The sequence below is a fragment of the Diadema antillarum genome, unplaced genomic scaffold, assembly GCF_040938485.1.
Source record: "Diadema antillarum isolate AM-2024a unplaced genomic scaffold, OU_Dant_1.0 seq00001698_RagTag, whole genome shotgun sequence".
Lineage (NCBI taxonomy): Eukaryota > Metazoa > Echinodermata > Echinoidea > Diadematoida > Diadematidae > Diadema > Diadema antillarum.
In genome coordinates, this window is record NW_027272389.1 from 1,477,514 (window position 1) to 1,492,745 (window position 15,232).

At 38.7% G+C, this 15,232-nt stretch overlaps 1 pseudogene; it reads left to right on the forward strand.

The window, feature by feature from the left end:
- The first annotated feature begins 600 nt into the window (after positions 1-600).
- LOC139711745 (uncharacterized) overlaps positions 601-15,232 on the forward strand; it is a 114,609-nt pseudogene continuing 99,977 nt past the window's right edge.

Sequence of the window (15,232 nt, forward strand, 5' to 3'; positions counted from 1 at the left end):
TTTACAAAGACGAAGTGAAACAAGTCAGTTTTACAGTACATAGAGTGTAACTCTTGAGAACTAACTCCTTCAATTTGATAGAATTACAAATATTAGCTCTTTTAATCAACTTTTTTGTTTCTTTTTTCTGTTTGTTTTGGTGTAACTCAAATTTCGTTTGTTTACAACTGGGCTTGAAAACAGCTCTGACACGTCGGCGAAACCAGACTACTGGTATCAGCAGTGAGCCCTCTACTGTTGGTACTGGCTTCTTCTCGCTAAGTGCCGTGCATGTTGTGGAATGATGTATGAATCCTATCAATTACCTCAATTACAGGGTGCCTCCACAATACCGTATTGTAGGGGTAAAATTGAGCTTCGACAAAATAAATTTTGTGTATTTATTATCGAAGTGGAAAATAACACCCACAAATAACTATGATACTTATGATATAACGAGTAAGTTTCTAAAAATACATGAATAAGAAACTTGAAATAAACCAAAGCTGGATCTCTCCATGCACTCACCCCTCAGCAGTTCACATGAACTCGCCCAGAATATACCGGAAGTAATACAGTGGTCATTGACGAAGAAGGTTTCGATACTGGCAACATCTCCGTGATGCGAATCTGTGGTGGATGAATTTGTGATTTGGAAGTCTAGGGAGTTTTACTTGATTTTCATATGTCATTGGGACTTACACAATTTATCGTCCGTGCAGAAGATTGAGCATTGTTTTTTTACTGCTATTCCAGCTGGGTTAGTGGTGAATTTGCGTTCATCAGCAGGAAAAGCATTTCATTCTTACGAGAAGAGAGGTAAGTGCCCTATCCCGTGCCGCTCGAATTGCAGCCTACGTTAGGCAGGGTCCCTCGGCCTCGGCCTCCTCCCTCTCGCAGGAGGCCGGGAGCAATCTCCACCGAAAAGGGATAATCGTGCGCGGGCTAGGTCATAATGCTAAAGCTTGTTGGCAGATATACAAATTAAGCCATTGTCCAGCTATAAGAGATCTTTTAGTACCCCTCCACCACAAAAGTAAGAGAAATATGTAAAAAGTAAAGCTGGAAATAATATTTCCAATTGTATGCAGTGTGTGTAAATTATTGCTTGTTGTTGAGGTGACACTGACAGAATGAGAAGTTGGGAAAACGAGGTCCATCTATGCTGGGCATGGCCATGGGACTGGAGCCCTGGATTCCACAGTCTGTTAAGGGTAACATTCCAGAGTCCTTAGCATGGCTTGGGTTACCATGGATCGATGTACGCAAAATCATCAAGGGATTGATGAACAAACAGAACCTTCCCCCCCCCCCCCCCATTTTTGCTGAGTTCCTTCTCAATTCTGCTCTGCTCTGGGTTAATGAGTTTTAACAGTTCTTCTGTTAATTCTGTAATGTCTGTATTTCTCATGTAGATCAATACAAACTGTTAAAGTGTAAGTAAAAGATGTGTTTCGTTAAGTGTCTGCACCTGCATGAAGGTTTGACCTCCTGGGCCAAGGTTTAACTGCGTGCAAAAGCATATTATAGGTTTCTACATCAATACGTGTAGCTGGCTGTCAAATTTTGGATGGTGTTGTGGTCGAATCGTGGTGGGCTTGCGTCAAGGAATCGAGGATTTCATACAAATTACAAATTGCAAAATCTTCTATAAACATCAACTCCCACATGACCCCAGGCTTACTTCATACTACAAAAACTCAAAAATGGTGAGCGCACTTAAGGTTTCCATTTCCGGACCTGATGAGGCTTGAAGATATTTTGCAGTGTAAAAAGGCCACATATTTTAGTGGCTCTCTTCAGATTTGTACACATATTTGCAGAAATTATTTTCTGTGCTTTGTGTATCTGCATCATGTACTGTTCTATTGCCTGCTCTGTGTATTTATCATGAATGATAGGAGTATTTGTGTTGCACTGAATCGTCCTGAGATTTACAATTCATGATTTGTTATTTACTGCAAGTCATGCACAGTAAAGATTTACTTTCTTGCCTTTAATTGCATCAAATAATTAAATTGTTTGTAAAATTGTTTGATGTTTGTTTCTCATTTTGTGGACCATCAGCATGGAATACCTTGCCAAAGGAATTCCACTCAATTTTCAGTGTCAATTATCCAAAAGAATTTTAAAATGCTCCTATATTATTTCGTCGGGTGCCCGTGCATTGGCCGCTAACGCAATACACTTTGTATTGCGTTAGCGGCCAATGCACGGGCACCCGACGATTTATGACCTAGGCATTGAGACGATTATACTATGTAAAGTGCATTCAACTTGAATGAAAATATGTATACATACAAAAGACTGTTTATCATTATTAATATCTTTATTAGAATTGGGACTTTTTGTATGGGTTAGTAGTTCTTTTGTTATGATAAGTTCAACAGATGAGCTGAGCCTTGGGTATAGCTGATACCAGTTAAAAGAATTATTTTCTATCAGAATAACAGAAATTTTATAAAACCAGACCCAGAATTGTTGCTGAACATTTCAAAACCTTTAAGTGCTAAAGGCAAAAGAAAGGCGAGAGATGTACAAACAAACAAAGCACAATCAGCACGATATGAGATTAAAGGCTACCTCTGTCATTATTCTTATTGAGGAGGAATCCATGTACAAATTCTATGAGATGTATGTATTGCTTTGTATACTTACCAATACCATCACATTATTGCCATCTAGAGTATTGAGTTATTGTTATAAATTTATGGGATCATAGGATTAGGAAAATTTTCAGAATTAGTGTAAACATGAAGTATATGGATGTATTCCAGCATACATATTACACTGCATGTGAGCAAAATCATATATTTACATTTTTATATCCAACACAAACAGGTGTCCCACATATAGGGAGTTTGGGGAAAAATATATCTGAGCAATCTTCCAGTTTGGTTTCTCCTGCATTGACAACTTAGATTGTAATAGATTGATTTGAAGATTTTCACTGCAAATCTATGCATACTGGTGGATTTGAATATGGGTACCCGGTATTATGATGCATGTACGTGTGTCCATGTTTTTGTCAAGAGCTCTTACAAGCATGTTTTGAAAGAACACAGAAGATGTTACCTTTGACAACAATTCAGGAATGAAAAAAAAAAATGCAGTTAGCCCTAATTTGAAGAGGAAGTCATTTTGAATGGATATTTCCTGGGGTGTTAGACTCCGGGTATAAACAAAATATTCTTTCAAAAGCAGGCAGTTAAAACCCAGTATGATCGTATGTATTATCTGAGCAATTTTTTCCAAAATTACTGCATTTTTTTTTGTCTGTGTGTGTGTGTGTGTGTGTCCCAATGGGTCTTAACAAAGCTAAAAATTCCTGTAAGGAAACAGCTATTGGAACTAGCAGTTCATGAATATAATATCTTTTTTTTTTCATTGTATACAAGAAGTAAGTACAAGAAGTAAGTTAATTTGCAAGATCATGAAAACTTTTGTACATTTCTTAGTGTAATGCAGACTTACGAGGACAATGTTATTTGGAGTACAATACAAATAGGCTACATAGTTGAATATTGCAACATACTTGCAGCCATTTTATTTTATGTTATTATGGCATTGATTTTTACATCCACCCTACAATGGAGTTCTTCCAATACTGTATAAGCTGTTATTTTCGGGAATTTCGCAAATCACAGCTAAACCACAAATTTAATAACACGCGAAAATGTTACCATAAGCTAAGGTAATAGAGCACTTATGAAGACCTCTGTTAATTTGTGAAAACAGCTTGTGAAAATTCTGTGACCACATTTGCAAATACTGTATATCTGTACATGAAAATAACAGCATACAGTTGAACCTCTATTATCCGGCCTCCCTTTATCCGGATCTCTCTATTATCCGGACGCAATCTCGCCGTGATTTTTTATCTTTTTTTTAAGAATTACGGGAGGAAAGGCAACCTCCTTGAGAACTCCTATACACAAACACACATGAATTACATATACTTGATACATTTCTTAATAATTATTTAGGTAAATCATCCCAAGAATTTATAAAAGAAAATGATTTCATTCTTGCAAACACGAACCTCTATTTTGGGGTCTGTTACTGAGTGTAACAATGAAAAGGTTGCGGTATACACATTACTACATGTGGTATTACAATGGGCTACATCAGTACATGTGTATGTATATGTACATGTATAAAGCATTGAGTCTCCCGTATCCGGCCAAATCCCTTATCCGGATGAGCCCCGGTCCCGACTTGTCCGGATACGAGAGGTTCAACTGTATTTACAATTGTAATATCCTACAGTATTCTAAGCACATGTTATGATATGTGGGTATTGCTTGTAATGCATTTTAATGTTTATAACTTTACCTTGTGTGCCCCTTATGATAATTGAAAAATGCATGCTATTTCTGTAAATAATGAACTCTCGATGTGGATGTGGAAGTATAGAAAACACACACACACATATGCACTGTATGTATTCATACACACTTGAAAAACAAAAACAAACCCTAGTTAGCAAAGCCAATCACAAATTTGTGATGTGATGCAAGGCAAAGTGAAAATTGAGATGGAAAAAAAAAATCCAGTTTTCAGCAAAACATATTGTGGTCATTATCTTTCATACACTATGTGTAGCTTCCAAACCCATGTGCAAGATCCATCATGCTTTTTGACTGATCAAGGCAGCAAGTGTTAATGTATTGAATGTCAGTTTCAGTGATATTTCAATTAACAAGCCACCATATGGTAATGTGACTATCAATGGAAGAGGTTCTCTATGTCTGATTTTGTATAGTCCTCAACTGCAAATTGTGTGATGACGATACAATTTATTCTTCACTGTCTTGATATCTTTTGTCTGTGGGATGCACACAAACCATCTACGTTTGCTCGAGACCTTTGTTTGAGTTCACCTTAGGTTTAAGTTTACTTTTTTTCCCCCCTCTTGTAAATCTCTCCCCTTTTAACACTATTTCTGGTTCATGGGATTGTTTATGTTTAGCAAACAAGGTTTGGGGCAGTGACTCAGCAGGTCACAATGCAAGGCCCTTCCCTTTCTCAGTCGAAACAGCTGGACGGGAACCTAGCCAGTGTACATGCAGGCTATGTTGATGACCCCCAGCTGTGTTGGCTGAACTCAGTACTGCTGCCGCTGCTGAGTACTGCTCTCTTTAGGCTTTAGGCTGTACCTCTGCCAACCCACACAGTGAGAACGGATGACGAGAGTAGCTCGTCTTTCTTTTCTAAGCATGACATTATGACAATTCAAGCTACTTCATGCCTTGGACAGCCTACTGCATAATCTTGCAAATATATTCATACTTTTGTATATATTGCACCATAGTGCCCATTGTAAAAGCATCAAATTGGACTGACCTCCAGGTATAAATTCACACTAGTTTTGAAGAAAATACTATGGTGTAATATCTTTGTACGTAAGTACACCGAGGTCTCAAACCTGCACAAACAGCCCAATGATACTCTGATTTGATCAAATTCACATTCCATATCTGCTGGACACAAGGTCGCCTTCATGAATTCACTATTTGCCTCTCTAATGGCGGCAGGCTAATGGAGGAGTTTGCTGATTGTCAAAGCAAGCATACAAAACACAATGATAAATTGCAATGAAGAGAATAGGAGTAGAGAGTTAATTATTACATGCAGTCAGGCGAAACGACACTAATACACGCTTGTAGCATCATGAGACAAATGTGCATTGTTCAGTACCTGCATGTGCCTTTGAGTGTATTTGGTTATTACTTTTGCTCAACTGTATGTCCATGGAATCGCAGAGGGGAATTTATGAATAACTGCAATGTTTGAAACGAAGTACCGGTAGGTATCCAGCATCCATGTAACCCTAGTGATTTACTCCTGTTTATATCATACACAAATGGCCAAAAATATGTTTTAAGAATAGACAGAGGAAATATGCATTATGCACAAGTAGGCCTAAACAGTAGCTCAGGTATGAAACATTGACAATGATTTTCATGTAGAAGTTTGAGCATTATGTTCTAAATATGTTTGCAGGCTGAATGTTTCAGTGGTGGGAAAACTTTGCGATTCTCTCTGTGTGGCCATTGATATTTCATCGGTGTGGGAGGTTGTTTACAATCACAGCATAACATACTTCCATTCAGCAATGTTTATCCATGTGGAATGATATGTTACATCTGTGCAGGCTAAAACGACACCATGTAAATGTACTCAGAATGGACAAATATTCTGAAGAAAATGCGATATCAGTTATTGTGAATTCAACCATGCAAAAATATAAAAGCGCAATGTTAAGACTTATGGAAAACAGAGTTCTTTTGTTACTAATAGACAATGATTTTGCCCCCAATTTTTGATAAGAGCACATTTTTATCATTGAATTTCATTTTATTCATTTCTTCAAAGAGACAATTTCTCTCTCTCTTCTTTTTTAAATTAGGAATGTAAGTTTCATGTCATGTGTGGTCACGTGGGTTTCCTGTAATGTGTTTGTGTGTATAATGAACAGAAAAATACAAACTCTCAAACCTCTATATTGTATTTCAGTCAAATCGATGTACAGTGTATAATATGTAGATTGAATGTTGGGCAAAACTTGTTTGCATTGATAATCTTCAAAGCTTTGGGAATCATGTCATGATTCCAAAGATACATTTTTTTGAGGAATGAAATGGTCGAAATAAAGACTAAAAAGATAAAAGAATATGCAGATTGTACAGGAATCCCACGGTGCACCTTCTCAAGTAGAGAAAGCAATTTTCAAACACAAATCTGACATGAATCATCGAAGCCTCCGTTTTGTCAGATCACAACGACAATTTTTGCAGAACTCCCCCCCCCCCCCCCCCCCTGTCCAGGGGCTGCTTCTTCCATTTGATACGTAATACTGATTGGAATTGATTGATTTCCTGCTCATTCAGTGCCATGCACATGAATATGCGCACCATTGTACAGACAGACAGATATACACCCACACACACACACACACACACACACACACACATACACTCACACATGCACACACACGCATATGTACAACTTGCAGGCCTACATACTGTACATACAAACACTTCCACGTTATATCTCCAGGCATACGGAGAGTATTTGGACATGGTTTCACTTGTTTTTTCTCCTGTTGGTTGTGATGGGTTTTCCATAACTGAGATGGGCACAGCATTATGAATGACCAGGGAAGTGGACCACCTCCCTGGAATGACTAAACAGTGTCCTATGTTTCAGTATTTGTTTGTTTGTTTGTTTGTGTGACGTAAGATTGGTTAAGTAGATGATTCAGTCGGAGGATTAGCATTTCTTTTCTCTTTTTTTTCACACTCTGAGGAAATGGCAAAGGGGGGCCAGGAAATCTCAGCAGGTGGACATTTTATCTCGGAGGCACTCTCCCAAAGTTCGCAAAACACAACAACAACAACAAAAACAACAGACTCTTCTTCGGTGTGCACTGTGGAAGACACTGAAAATGAAATGTCATAAAAACCTGATGTTTTATTGTGGATGTGCTTTTCAATCATGCCAGCTAAAACATTTTAAAAGTCAGCATTTGCAAGGCACCATTTGAAGTTGGGGTGCGCAATCTTTGTCACTGTTGTTGCCAAAAGATTTAGGTTTTTATATAAAGTCATGAATGCCCACAGTAGTATTTGATAAGAAACAACAGTTGTGTGATTTTGTTGGTTCCTAGAAGTGCCATATTGAATTTTCAGCTGCTCCATGATTCAAATGATAATGCAAGTTATCATGTTAATGCTGAATGGAATTCAACTGAATGAGAGGACTTGTAAAGATCTTCCTGTACATCCTTATTATTGTTTTTTTTCTGTCATGTGACAGATACATAAGACTTTTAAAGGGAACACTTCGTAAAGGACCTTCATGTGACCAACTTTCAGTCTAATAGAGTCTAGGCAGAAGACTTAAGAAAATGGCAAGAAAAGAACCGAGTGTAAAAGATATTTTCGTCATGAAAGTGTGCCACAGTGTGGTCAGTTTAATTGAGGGGAAGGTCTGCCACGCAGTTGTTACCAATACAGATGTTTTTGATGCAAAAGTGAAACTTTGCAGTATGTGCAAAGTTCTCGTTTGATTGCTGGCTGAAAGTATGCAGACTATCTTATAGGCCCTACATGCATCGGTCTTTGAAAAAGACAACTCCATCTGTTCCGCCCACTCATGTATTAGCCTTAGATGTAGTCAGGAGACAGTCTCTTTTAAAGGCTGGTGAGTGTGCTAAAGAAACATTGCGAAGGCCTATACACTTGTATGCACTGGAGGTGGGAATCTCTTCCCACTTCCCTGTGTATACCCAGCCTTGGAGCCAAGGTAATGCTGTCCAAACTGCCACAGTAATAGCTCTGAACAATTAAAGCCCTGGTCTACTGTATGTACAACTGTCATGCTGCTGCTACACTTCTAATGACGGAGTTACTACCAAAATATGCAGTTCTGCCTCATGTTAAATTTTACTTAGTGAATAGAATAAAATACTGATGTCCGGAATGGTAGAGCTTTCATCAGAATCAGACCAAAAATAAGAGAGTAAATAGAATTTTGAAGTTTTAATGTTTTAGTCAGTAATAGTGTCAATCACATTCTCAAATTGGCAGCTGGTGATGATGTCATCGCCTCACAAGTCTCCAAATGTGTTGTATGCACACAAATCTATACAGTGAGTAGGTAGATTTCCTATTTTGGCATGAATCAGTAAAGATTGAGATACATCATATAATCATTGTACAAGGTAGTTTAGTAATTATCTAGCACCAATAACTTTCAGGGGACAGTGGCTGCAGTTGCATAAATCATCAAAAAAAAAAATATCTATACAATGAAGTTTTTGTGTAAAACCTGTGGAAGTGCAGTCACATGATGACATCATTTCCTCTTCCAAATTTGCATACAACAAAGCTGAAACATTCAGATTCCATAAAATTTTTCCAAGTTTTTGATTTTTTTAATGAAATTTCTATCATTGCATTGAACATATTTAGGGAAGAATTACACTTTATCTTTTATGACAGAATTGCTTTAAATCCACTCTGTTTGAAAAATACTTACACATCTAACGCTGTACGAGCTGTTACACACACTGTCCAATGTTTTTGTTAAGGTTTTCACTGCATAGTCTTTATGAGTATAGGTTTGTTGTTGTTGTTGTTTTGTGTGTGTGTGTGTGTGTGTGTGTGTGTGTGTGTGTGTGTGTGTGTGTGTGTGTGTGTGTGTGTGTGTGTGTGTATTTTGTTGTTCAAAAATCACGGTTTCATATTATGCTTCATTGATTGGTCTGTTACATCTCATGCCTTGAAGATAGACTCAGTTGTTACATGGTTGGCAATTCTATAAGACACAAGACAGTCTCCCTGAAAATACATTTCATTGCAGGAACTATTTGAGAGTTTTAATGTGCTGACCAAGACATTGGCCAAGTGAAATCCTTGTTCATCTGGTATTGAAAAAGATTATGAAATGAATCTTTGAAGGAGAGGACATGAAACATGAATATAAACGTAAGAGAAGTTTACAGTGTAGATGGTATATGGTCATGCAGTGTGCACGCATGCACCTTGTGCATCACAGGCAGTTGACATCCCATGCGATGTTATCAAATTCCCAAGTGTGCAAATGCTGGCGAACTGGGAGATTCGGCTGCATGCTGTTGATGCAGGAGTCTGCAGGAATATACATCGGCCAGCATGAATAGTGCCGTGACGTATCTAGGGGGTTCATCGCCACTGATATTAACGAATGAGGCCCATCTCCGCGATTGCCGTGGAGCTGCTGGGATGATCATGGGCTTACCAGATGCCAGCGAATTTTTCTAGCATCATGCCAGAATTCAAAAGGAGAGGAAATCCGAATCCATAAACTTGAGCCTGGCTAAGTGAGGCTGATAATCCCAATGATGTATAAAACACAAAAATGATGAATTAAAAAAAAAAAACAAGAAAAAACAAAGGATGTCAAGATGAGATGAAATCAATCATAATTGTCTATTTATTGATAACTCTGTGTGTATTTAAAAGCTGCATGTATTTTGTTGATATGATTTTAGGGTCTGGAAATCTATGGTATGTAAAAATTGACTAAATATAGCAACATGATTATTTATATTCTCACACAACAGGGTGTACCATTTTGTGATAAGTCACTTTCAGGTAATATTTATGTTTAGAAGACAGAATAACATCGACCATGAAAAAGAGATTTACACTGTACACTGACAATGTGTACAAGTGGTCACAAAGAATTTTCTAGTTGTTGAATGATATGCATTCTCATGCCTGGTTCTTGTACCAAATCATCAGGACACATAAACGTCAAACAGAATGTGGCTGCCACTTGTTCAGTACATCAGGGACCTGTTGCATAATTTTTTTTTTTTTAGCCTGAGAAAACCCAGGTTGTTGTTGTTGTTTTTTTAACAGAGCTTTTTTCCTGTGTTTTAAAAAGTCAGTCGCAGAATCATGCTAACCTGAGTGTTCAGTTCTTACCCAAGTATTTGTCAAGCAAAAAGTTTGATGCAACAGGCCCCAGTTTTGTGACATTCAAACACGTAGGCTGTCTCAACCAGAGAATAAATCTTTGCTGTTTGCATGCCAGACCGCTGCAACAGTGAATGCATGAAAACTGGGTTCCAAGTATTTTAGTATTTTAGTATTTTAGTATTTTAATATCAAAAATCAACTGACAAACTTTAAACCAGGTCTATAGAATTGAACGAGGAGGTAGTTGAATGCATCATTTAGTGGTAATGTTTTATGTGGTTCCTGATTCTGCAAGTACTTTCAATTATATGGAAAGGACACTAGTAGTATTGTGATGATTTCTTTGTTTGAAAGTGTGTTGAAAATGTGTGCCTCATTTACTCAGACATAGTAGCATGGACCTAGAAGTTGGCTGGAAGCAGAACAAAGGCATTAGCTGGAAGTTGTTGTTTAGAGATGAGAGTATAATCGTAAGTTTGAGCTTCTCCGAAAATTGCTGGAGATGAAGTGAATGTTTGTACTTTCACCACTGCTGTTTGTCTAAGTTCCTACTTCTAGTTTCTGTTAGCAGGGAGATTGGGGGGGGGGGGGGGGAGGCTGAGGACCAGGATTGGTTGTTTCTCCAGTATGTGGAATACAGTGTAATAAACATGGTATGCCAAGCTTGTGCCCTTCCTGCTCCCATTCCTTTTGATTTTCCTCCAAGAGTGAAACTTTGCCCAGGGCACTCTGTCCTCAGCCCAGGTCTCCCTGCCCCAATCAACTGCCCTACCAACCCCCCCCCCCCCCCTTTCTTAAAGATGCATTACACGTTTGGTATAAAAAATTATCTTGGATAAACATTGTCAAATTAAACTTGCACTGTTTGACCATTAGTGAGGGTGACTCATTTTGAATGAAGGCAGCATTATGTATTGACATCTGTCTCCAGAGTGGTTGTGGTATTCACAACTTTTTGGAGCTGTTTCCCTTCATCTCAAGAGAGATCCTATACAAGAGTTGACTATGTTCTATCATCATAGCGGTAATACCTGCCAAGTTTTGTCACAATTTAACTTTGCGTTTTCAAGAAGAAGATGAAAATTCAAATTCTCAGTTGAGTTCACATTTTTCTTTTTTTGTCAAAACGTTTTCTAAGGCGAATCTTTGGTACGCTGTATATCCTTTTATGATACGAAGAAAGTATAAACACAATATTGATTGCAATAGTATCATCATCATAATACACTTACGTATATTGGCATACCTATTCTGATGCTACTCGGCTAGTCGCCTTTTCTGGATGAAAACAAGAACAGAGAGTGAATCTTCCTGAATTGGGCTTTCATTCCTTGACCTCTAATTTTCTACTTTTTTAAATGTGTTTTTAAGGATTGTCTTTTGGATTCGTCTGTACAATGTATTTGTACATATAGATTATGTGCAAATTTTCATTTGCAACTGTGAGAGTAAGTTGACAGGGTTGTGAAGTCTAGAGTAGCCCCATCGTGTGAGTGTTTGGAGGACAAAAGACCAGTTGGTCTCGATGGAGATGTCACCTGATAAGTGCATGTGCACTCGACACCTTCTTTCATGTCTCTGCCATTTCTTTGCTTTCTTTCTTTCTTTCTTTCTTTCTTTTTGTAGTTGGTATGTTGTGTTTTGTTTTCAGACAAAGACAGCCATCACCATTTCCCGCTTTCAGGAGTTCCCTAAGCCGGGCTTAATTTTTGCCTCTCTCTCTCTTTTCTCTCTAATGGGAAACAAAGAAGACAGACACTTCCTGATGCGGTTTTATCAATAGACTGTGTGCAAAATGAATGACAAAAGATGCAAACAATTTGCAGTTGTTGCATTTCATCTGGAATCTTCGTCATTTAGAAATGGGGGGGGGGTGGGGTGGTGATGAAAGAAGGACGAGTGAATGGAAGCAGACAGCATGCACACACACACACAAGCACAAACACTTGCCTTGGTACACATTGAAAAAAAGAGCAGGTTATGTTTTGTATGATTTGTGTGTTAGCAAATGCCTACCGGTACTGTACAGAAGCTGTAGGGGCACATCTTCGAGTAGAACAGACAGACGTGCTACTTAACTGTTTGCTGTCTACAGGTTAAATGCGCTTGGCTACAGATATTGAAGACTGCATAGAACCAGATTCATCTTCAAATAGGTACAGAATCCCAAGACGTTGAAAGCTGAAGTTTGTCAGCAAGTGCTTGTGATCTGCAATTTAAGAATAAGATGTCCAATATTAAGGTTCTCAGTATAAAATCTTGGATCTTGGAGATCCTGCCCAGTAGACAGGGCCCCATTTGATGACTGCTTCGATAATTGTGTACACTATATATCTTGTATACATTTATGTATGTATGAGTGTACAATGTATATGGATTAATAGTCAATGCTATATAACTTTATACAGTGGTGTATTGTACAAGTCACCTTATTACAAGAGCAGTGATATGTCTCAAACTGTTGAAAGATTCCTTCAGGAATGTACCAGTCTCAGCAAAACAAAACACAATTACAAGAGAGTTGATGCTATTTGGGTGTCATCATCCTGTCATGCTGCCTCGTGATCAGATCACTGCTTTATGTTCGCTACGAGGAGCTTTCTTTAAAAAATTATTATTAATTTTATATTTTTTGTTTGGAATGTGAATTTTGTCTCGATACATCTGCACACACATCTTGTGAGGGATGTCTGAAAATGGCAGGAAAGAATGCAGATACTTGATTAAGAAAGTAGAAGCACTATTCTTGAAGCTATCTGCATCTGACAGATATGAGGAAATGGGGGGGGGGGGGATGGTCAGGGAAGTGAAAGGGGCAGTGACCTCTCCGGACATGACTCATGAGTGAGGAGGGAGAATGGTACATGCATCTCTCGATCAAGTTGTGTTTAAATAGCATTTGTTGGGCGGAAAAATGCTTTTAATACCACCACTCCCTACCCCACCTCGTCCTTCTACCCCAGTGGTTTCTGGTCAGTTGGTGTGTGCGGGATTTACTCTCCGGTATGCCTTGTTTGTGTCCATGGCCATTGATTTGTACGATTGACCGGATAGTGACCCACCCGCATTGAGCATGTGAGGGTGAAAGGCAGGGACCAAAATCAATGAGAGGGCTGGGTCTGTTGAGTTCGCAGAAAGCGGGAATTGATCGGCGGAGCGGATCATAATGCACGGCTTACAAGGGTATGGAGTTTTCATCATTTGTGATGTTTGTTAGTGTTATTCTTTATGTGAGAAAGATTAAATAGAGCACTAACCAGATACCGGTGCCTGTTGTGACACGTCGTGAGCTTGAGTGTATGGGTGTTTGTGTGTAGCATACGTGTACCCTGACCTGTGTAGGCTGAAGTACAATTCGTGTGTAGAATATTTCAATAGGTACAGTAATACACATTGTGTGTACTATCACAGTGTGAGCTAGTTTTATCATTTATGACACTCTTTGATAGTTTTTAAAAACAGTGAAATATTATAACACAAAAGAGATTACTGTACATAGCAAAGATTTGGTCACATCTCAAGATCACAGCAAAGCAGATGATATCTCTGTGATATCCACCTTAACCCACTGAGAGAAATTAGACTAATTTTGCTACAACACATATTTATACCCCCGCCAAACGAAGTTTGAAGGGGGTATATAGGAATCAGCGGACGGTCGGGTGGTCGGGCGGTCGGTCGGGCGGTCGGTCCGTTGCAAATCTTGCGTCGCGAACTACTTCCTCAGTTTTCAACCGATTCCCATAAAACTTGGCACAGATGTGTGCCTTGGGTTGTAGATGTGCAAGACATATTTTTTGACAGTACCCAAAAGTACGTTGCCATGGTAACGGCATATTACGGGCAAAAATGGGTACAAATCTTGCGTCGCGAACTCCTCCCACAGTTTTTGATCAATTTTTATGAAATTAGGTACAGATGTTCATCTGAATATGTTAATGTGCAAGACACATATTTCCGCAGTGGCAAAAAGTGCGTTGCCATGGTAACGTCATGTTATTGGTAAAATATAGGGCAAAATGCTTCATGGCAAAACTGCTTCATCAGTGTTCTTCCAATTCTCATGGAATTCATATTGAATGTTTGTCTTAGGATATAGGTCAGCATGACACATTTCTTGACAGTGACAAAAAGTATGTTGCCATGGTAACAGCTCACATATTATGAGCCAAAATGATGGAAAATTTTGTGTTGCAAACTACTTCCTCAGTTTTTGCCCAATTTCCATGAAACTTGGTACAGATGTGTGCCTTTGGTTGTAGATGTGCAAGACGCATTTTTCGACAGTACCCGAAAGTACGTTGCCATGGTAACGGCATATTAATGGCAGAAGATCAAGGAAAGATCTTGCGGATTTAACTACTTCCTCAGTTTTTTGACCAAAGCTTATGAAATGTTGTTTTGACCAAAGCTTATGAAATGTTGTTTGGCGGGGGTATAACCAGTCGCTGTAGCGACATTTCTAGTTCCCATAGACACCTGCCCGAGTATACTCAGGACTCGTCCTCAAGGGGTTAAACATAAGTGAGAAAAAGAATCAACAACTTTGCCCCAACCACCGTAAATGCTTGAAATGTGAAGATACACTGTGGTGTTCAAGGAATAGTTTTCTTCTTTAAACTCCTCTGTGTGCTATATATTAATTCTGTGTCCATAAAGGTGTGTGTGTAAAGTTTGTGCACATTTGACGTACTGACACAGAAAGGATTTAGCCCCTTCTCTGCCAGTGTATGAATCAAATCAAACTGGTACGCCCCACTGTTTAGTGCTGTGTCTGTCAT